The sequence below is a fragment of the Vespula vulgaris genome, chromosome 16 (genome assembly GCF_905475345.1).
Source record: "Vespula vulgaris chromosome 16, iyVesVulg1.1, whole genome shotgun sequence".
Classification (NCBI taxonomy): domain Eukaryota; kingdom Metazoa; phylum Arthropoda; class Insecta; order Hymenoptera; family Vespidae; genus Vespula; species Vespula vulgaris.
The window spans coordinates 223,240-232,020 of record NC_066601.1 but is presented as its reverse complement, the minus strand read 5'-3'; the positions used below and the strand labels follow the sequence as shown (position 1 = coordinate 232,020).

Here is an 8,781-nt window from a genome sequence, read left to right as displayed (position 1 = left end):
AAATAATATTTTTTTTCAAATTTTAATATTACAGATCTCGTCGACTTTAACATAATATTCATTTTTATTGCAATTTCTTCAATATTGGCCGATCTATTTTAATGATAAATTTTCTTAACAAAATAGCAATTATCATTTTCATTTCCAGTATAGCAAATCTTTGATCTAGAAAAATTAAATTTATTGTACATGCATTTTGTTTTATAACTTTATGGAATGAAATATCAATAATCTATATAATTTTTTCATTCTGATAAAGTTTGTAGATAAATGATGACCGAACAATTTTTCGGAATGATATAATTGTTCGTTACGTCATCAAATTCATAAATAAAGATTAATATTAAAGCATATATTAATAATAAATAATAATTGTTAAAAATAAAAAAGGATAAACATTATCATTTTATCATAATATATGATAGCTCTTATATACATGTTGCGTTTTCTTAAACACTCCTTCTAAAATTATAATATATCGTTAATCATATGTTATTGGAACATTTTCAGGAGTGCTTGTATTATAAATTTGATATAGATCCTAATAAATATCTTTGTCTGATCAGAGATCTGGAAAATATGATAAGAAAATAGTATGAAAATATTGTTCATTATGTGAATAATAACGAATAATTAAATAAATAAGTACTTCAATTTTAGAAGATATATAAAGCCTTAAAAGTGATCAGTTTTCATTGTGTGCGAATATACATTCACAATATATAAATCATGTAAGTCTCTTTTGAAATATTAACGGATTTCAAATTCGATTGTTATATATTATATACAAGCATTCTTTTATATTTTTTTATTGTTAACCATATTATTATATTATTTAATATTAATATTTATTTATGAATTTTATGAGGCGACGTGTAATTAAATCGTAATCTTTATCTATAAACTCCATCGAAATGAAAAATATTGATCCGAACCATTAATATTCGATCCGGATAGGTTTCTAGTGGGCAATAATATTTCCATAACATTCTTACCATTCAGCTATGGACGAAGAAATTGCATAGATAATTATATAGTCTTATAAATTATCAATATTTAATTTCATAAAGTTATAAAACAAAATACATTTACAAAATACGTTTACTTTTTTAGATTAAGCATATGTGATGCTGGAAATGAAAATAATAATTGCTACTTTGTTAAGAAAATTAATAATTAAAATAAATCGGCCAGTAGGAACTGTAGAAATTGCGATAAAAATGAATATCGCATTAAAACTTGCGAGACTTATGATATTAAAGTTTGAAAAAAGATATTATTTAAGGTCATCGTAAATTTTTTATGAAAAACTATATATACTTTATATTTTGAACTGTATACTGTATACAGTACATACTATTTTAATATACTGTTGTGTGTGTGTGTGTATAAAATTAAAATGCGCTCATGATAGAAGCTGAAGTATTGCTTTCCTAAAATCAAATGTACAAATTGTTCTGTAATTTTATTCAATAAGCAAAATTATATTGCAACTAAAATGAAATTTACTTAAAGCAGTAGCTATCATGTTAATTTCACCTAGAATATCTTGCTCCGTATTCATCGTATTTGAATAACAGATGGAGAAGTAGTATTTTTTTATTCCTCCTAGCGTACTATCCTATTGTACTATACAAATGTCTTAACAAAAAATGAGGAAGGAAAAGCGAGACTTATTTAAAGAATTTAGCATATGGAGCGGGGGACTTCTCTCGATCAGCTTTCATCAATAAATTCTTCTTTGGTTGCACAAGAAGTGATCAAGAATGTGTGCTGTCAGCCCTTCTTATAGATACTGAAATATAATAGCAATGGCATAAACTGCTCTTTATTTGATGTTGAATTTTACCTAAATTGACTTTTTATTCATTTTTTAATTTAATATATATTTCTACTATAATTTATAATTACATACATTATATATTATGAAAATAAAAATTCCGTTTCTATTCTTGAAAAATATATAACAAAGGTTAATTTTTCAGTTTAGAGCTATATATTTCAAAAACCATTATTCAGAAAAATACTAGAAGCGAATTATTCCGCGTATGATGCTAATAAGTATTATATAGACTGTTTTCATCTACTTATGCTGAAATCTCCTTACGTGCAGTTATATAAGCATATTAATCTAATTCTATTTTTATTCATTAATATAAAAACATAAATTTTTATGAGACATTTATTGAATTTATTACACATCAGTGGAATATAAACATTTATTCAGTTGTATTAACTACACCACTATTTATTTAATCTATAATGACGGAATAAAGCTTATTTCAAAAAAACAGTATGAAATGAACTCTGTCAGCACTTCTTACAAAATCAAAAAATCTAATTATCGCAGTATAGCGATATGAATGTTGTATAGTTGTTGCATCATATTAACAAATAAATAATTTTCGGCTAAAAATTATTTATAAAAAAATATGGATTATAAAAATACAAATACAGAGGGTTAAACCTAAAACATCATAAAAATAAAGAATTTATTATTTGCAGTACAATAATGACAGCAAGTAAGATTTACAAGTACAATTTATTTTAATCCTTTGAAGTTTTTCTTCTTTTATTAGTATGATATGATACATGTATGATAAAATAAGTCGATAAAATGTACTTGTTGGATGATGCTCTTCAAAATCCTCAAGAAATCTAATTTACTATTAAAAAAAGTCAACTATTTAATAAATGGAGCAACTAACACCCGTATGTATACCTCTATTTTTATGTTATGCTTATATTTTTGTCTCTTTATCTTTTCCCTCTTTCTTTTTTTTATTTTTTTGATACCTTCTCTCTCTCTCTCTCTCTCTCTCTCTCTCTCTCTCTCTCTCTCTCTCTCTCACATCCTTTCTTATCGCATAAGTAATGTTTTTTCCGATTGTTTCATTCGATAACTTCGTTTATTGTTGAGCGTGCATTATTAAAAAATATAATTTCGATTAGTGGAGATGTTACGTAACGGTTTCAGGAGTAAATTAGAACGCAATATAAATTCGTCTTCAAATAGAATGAATAATCCAGAAGTTAATATGTCCAAATATATATTCTTCTGTGAGTCCATAAATGATAGTTAATGAGAGAGTTTTCAAGATCAGAAAGTAGATTTTTAAATGCATAGTTGAGTCGAAAGTCAAAATGTATCTCTTGTAGATTCTAAAAAATGTGTTCCTGGGAGATAAAGATGGAAATGAAAAGGATGGACGTGGTCGTTGAAAAATGGGGCAGGATCTTGGGCATACTTTAGGTACAATTGAGTCGAATGGTAATGGTCATAATAATGAAGATAATGACGACGATGATATTATGATAATGATAACAACAATAATAATAATAGTGATGTGGGAGAGATAAACTTACTAGAGAGAGTTTTCTTCGCATCCTTTTATACCGGACATCATTTTTTGTCTCTTCTTTTGTTTGTTAATACAGTTGTAATACAAGCAGTTAATAAAAATTAAATTAAAAAGCGCAAACACAGATGTGTATGCGCGCGCGTGTGTATCTGTTACGTACGTATAAGGTAAAAAATATTCACACACTGTTTACATATTTCCCAAAAATTAAATTCCCCTTTTAGGAGTTGCAATTACTTTTTTCGCTATTATTATTCGGTAGGCATTAAAAAAAATAAAATTTTTATCAATAAATCATTTTCTAGAATTATGCTTTTTTATATATTTTATACTTTTCAATGTCAATTCTAGAACTACATGTGCGATAATAATTGTCATTTTGTGATTATCATGAAACAGAAAAGTCAATCTCGTCAGTCTAAATAAATATTTAATACAAAATACTTAGAAAAAATATTTGTATTAGTAAATACTAACAATGTTTAATACTGATGTTGCATTAAAACTTAATTTATCTTCGATTAAAAATTTTTTAAATTATTAATAATTTAATTTCAAACAAATTATAATAGCCATCTATTGTTGTTTTTTAAGAGTTTTCCGATGTATTTAATTACATACTTTATTTAAGATAAGATTTCAATGATAAAATGAGATTTATTCTTAAGAAGATAAGAAAATATCTAACTATTATGTTTTCCTAATATGTTTTATAGTTTACATAATACAGTTTTCATTTCACAAATTTAATTATTTAAATCGATAAAATATAAAGGTTTATTTAAATCCAGACGCGTAAGGAAAGAGCGAAGTACCGGTAGCGTTGCATTCATATTTCATAAAAATCAGATAACAGATTCTACGATTTTTCGTGAACCAGGTAAGTACCTACTAATTTAAACCATCACGTGAAACATGGAATTTTTTATTCATTAAACGACTTTTGTTATTCTTTGTGAATGGAAACGAAGAATAATATCTAAACTCCACATGAACTTCACATTTAATACGAATCGTATAAATGCTAAATATTTATTAGAATTCCTTCTTTTTTTTTAACCGTCTATGAAAGGAAAATACAAATTTAAATTATGATGACAGTTAGGTTAGCAAACTGGAATAATTCAATGCGTTTGTCTATTATGATTACAGAAAGTTTTTTACTATCATATTCATTTTTTTAAATATCTAATATGACTATTTTTAAAAGAATATAATTATCGTCATCGTTATCGTTAATATCATTATCATTAAATATTAAATCATCAAATATCAAATCAATCATTAAATATCAAATATCGTCACCAAATCATTATCGTTAATATCATTATCATTAAATATCAAATCACAATCATTATTATCATCTCATAATAGAGACATTAATATTTTGAACGTCTCGACATCAAATTCGTCCTTCAGTATAATTATCACAAAATAAAAAGAATATGATATTGTGTAACATGATTGTCCAAGAATATGTGTCTTTTGTTGGACAGTCAGATTCAATCTTGTTCCATTGAAATATATAATGCGAGAAAGTCGACGCCGATAGTCCTCTATGGAATGAACTTTTCTTCGTTATGCTCATTATTCACTATTTTTATACATAGCGACACATGTGTAATCCAGTGTTGAAATGAAAATCAAGACTGAAGAAAGATCAAAGCATCACTGATTTTAGATTTTCAAAACATGGATCGTAATTTTTCGTTAAGTGAAGGAGAAAGTTAAATAATTAACAAATAATTTTTGAATTTTAGTAAAGAAATGTAAAAGTAGATGAAATATAAATTGAGAAAGTGATCTATTTTAAATTTAAGTATATTACAATAAACATACTTTAATATACATATTAAAATTTTCTATTTCATTATTGAATAAGAAATAAATAAGTATTAAATAAGAAATAAAATATCTTTTATTTCATTATTAAATAAGAAATGTATACTTTTTGATATAGAATATATCTATGCTTTCAAAATAAGAAGAACAAAATTAGGTAGGATAAGAAAAATTCATAAAAAATAACATAGAACTTATTCAATAGATGAAACGCGTAAACCATTGAGTTTTTCAATGGATATTCATTGGGTATTCTATTGGGATAGAGAGAGCGCAAGAAGGAATGAGAAAGAGTGGAAATGAATGTGAAAGAGAAAAAGTAGATGCCAGGAGATGGCGACACACGAGCGAGAGATGTCATTTATAAGACGCCATTGGTATCATATGAGCGAGGAATGAATTGCGACTTTTCTGCTGTAATGTTGTTCTCGTGTTTTATAGTTGTAATAATTTTTTACGTAAAAACAAAAGACGAATAACATTAACATGTTAAACATTCATAAACATTATTAATGAAAGAGATATGACGTTTTTGTTTTGCGATTTGTAAATAAATTGTTAATTTGTTTTGTAATTATAAAAAGTAACGAGAAATGTACAAAAATAAAGAAAATGAGAGATATGGAGCAAAGGAAGAAAGAATGTAAAAGAAAAAAGAATGAAAAGAAAGGGAAAAGAAGAAATTATTGGCATAACAATATGCATCGAATAAGTTTATCCAATTATACGTACAGTATTTCGAAGCAATCTCCCGGAATTTATTCGAAATGAAATACTAGGGACTCAAAAAAGTACTGATCCAGCCAAAGAAAATGTTAACTAATGGAAAAATATAAAGTCTACTTTCGACGATTCTATCATCTATGTTAAAAATATGACATTATAGCAGGTAGTACTAATAAAATACGTATTAACCCTTTGCATTCGATTAATTTTTGCGGCAACTCGAGCGATGATTTTTCGGTCACTATTCGATTTGACGTGATATGTTGAACGACGGCGATGTTTATTTTCTTTAAAATTCGAAGCATTGTACAATTTATAACCTTCCGAAATGTAAAATGATATATCTTTATGTAGTGATAATTTCTTATTTTGCCTTTCTCCGGAGACTCCTCCAGTTGCATCTCTTTGCATCAGTTTGAGTTTGACAGTTATAGCTATAAGAATATTATCTTTAAATTTTTTTAGCCCTGTAAGCTCATACAGAATATGATAAAGAAATTAGTTCAAATAGAGTTGAGTTTAATTTTTTGTTGCTGAAAGTTCTTGATGCTTAGGGACATCATGTGTTTGCAGACAGATATATAAATTATACCTTAGTGGAAGAATTACAGAAACTGAAATATCATTTGAGAGGGATGATTCTAACAAATAGGAAGAATTTGTTAAATCATATAAAAAAACAAAGGTTTGTAACAAATCTGCAATAGTGTAGTGAAAAGGCAATATCTTAATTATCATATGGGAAGACAAGAGGGTCGTGACATATCTAACCAATTGGTATAATGAAGGTTTGATTCCTGTAGAAAGAATTTTAAGATAGTCTTGAAATTAAAGTAGAAAAGCAAATGCTATAATAAATTACATAATATATATGGGTGGCATTGATCATGGATGTATCTTAGTAATTATTATATAAAATATATTAAACATCAGTAGAAAAACTAATATTTAAGCAATTTTTTTCTTTAAAATGTAAAGACAGATGAAGTATTAAATACATAAAATATTAAAATATAAAAGTTTTATATGTTAATTTGTATCTATGATCATTCTAAGTTAGAGATAAGCAATCTATCAAATATGCTGCGGAACGTCTTGAATTGCTGATTCGCCAGAGTACAAACGGTTAAAAAACAGGCTATAATCAAGTTATTGATAGAACGAAGTGAAGGGTTTAATTATTTATTTTCAATAACTTTTTATATAAATTTTTTATTACAACTTATGAAAAAGTTATACTCACTGATTTGTAATGTCCATTATTGATACAGTATAGACTAACAATATATAGTTTACAACGTACACAACCTATATTGCAAGGTTTTTTTTACTTGTAGAACTTTTGATTGTATCATCATGCATAAAAATTCTTTGTTAAGATTATTTCAACTAAGTAAACTTCAGATCGAACAATAGAATTATATATAATTACGATTATATGTAATAAATGAAAACATATTAATGTTAATCATAATTTTCTATATTCTGCATTTTCTAATATACAGCACTGTTAACGCCGATTTCTTTGGTTTTTATTAAAATGCATCTTACAATATTGTTATAGATTTTTCAACAAGTTTATATTCTTTTGCTTGTATTCAAATCTATTACGAATATACGAATTTTCTATTACGAAATAGAAAATTATGATAATTTTGGATTTATATAATATCTTTGTATAAATAATAATGAATTTTAAAAATGAAAATTTAATAATTCAAAGTATTAGAACAGTACATACAAGGATATTTTGAAACATTCTTGTAAAATAATTTTTTTTTTTTTATATATTTTCATTCTATTTCCAGAATTGCAGCTAGGGATCACTACAATATTGTAAACATTATTATTAAGATATTGAAATTTATTCATGGAATACAATGATGCCATATGTGAGTATCTATATCATTAATTTGGAATATACGATATGTGATAATAGAATTGGAAGTAATAATAAAATGTTTTGTAGTTATAATAGTTCGACAATATATTAGAGTACATAACTCGGATACAATGGAGAGCATATAAGAATTAAAAATATAGTTAATTATATTATATTAACTAGAAATTTTGAATAGACAAGGATTTAAAACAGTTTTTAATAATTAAAGACAGTTACGATAGAAAATTGTGTTGAGTCACTGATACGATTCTTAAAGACTTCAGAATGTAATATTTGACATCTCTTATGATAAAAAGCATGCAAAAGATGAATAATTACAATTGTAATAAATATTTTTGAAGGAAAAAATATTTTTTTATGTCATCATAAGATACAATCAACTATAACATTAAGGTAAGGGATTATGAAATTAAATGATGTTATAAAAATAGGTTGCAAAATTGATAAAATTTGATGTAATCTAGTGAAATTATCTTTAATTAAATTTATATTTTGAAATAATAATTACAGCACAATTGTATATATATTTTCTAAAATGAATATAAAATTAAATATGTAAAATTGAAACATCTTATATTGTTCTATCAATATTTTAAATTCATTTGTAATCTATACAAAAGTTATATTTGACAAAAATTTTTAAATAAATTTTAAATTCAAATTCAAGTTTATTATTTTATGAGTTATGTACTCTTATGTTAAAGATTGTTTTATTTAAATTTTACACCTTTTTGTTTTCAATAAAATAATTTTCATCATGATATTCTAAAAATTTACGTAATAGTATTATTTCGATAGGATCTTAAACAAGATTCTTTTTATTTTATTTTTCTATTTTCTACAAGAATGAAACAGTCAAATTTAGCACGAATGAAATAGTCAAACTATCAAAATGAGCATTGATAGATTACATTATGTAAAAGATAAATAGAATGATTACCTAATTGT

At 25.1% G+C, this 8,781-nt stretch overlaps 1 long non-coding RNA gene across 1 annotated transcript; it reads left to right on the top strand.

The window, feature by feature from the left end:
- Nucleotides 1–5,585: 5,585 nt before the first annotated feature.
- LOC127069833 (uncharacterized) lies at nt 5,586–8,321 on the top strand. The gene is made up of 3 exons (XR_007783746.1): nt 5,586–6,615; nt 7,739–7,822; nt 7,900–8,321. It is a non-coding gene; the product is annotated as an uncharacterized LOC127069833 (long non-coding RNA).
- The last annotated feature ends 460 nt before the right edge of the window (nt 8,322–8,781 follow it).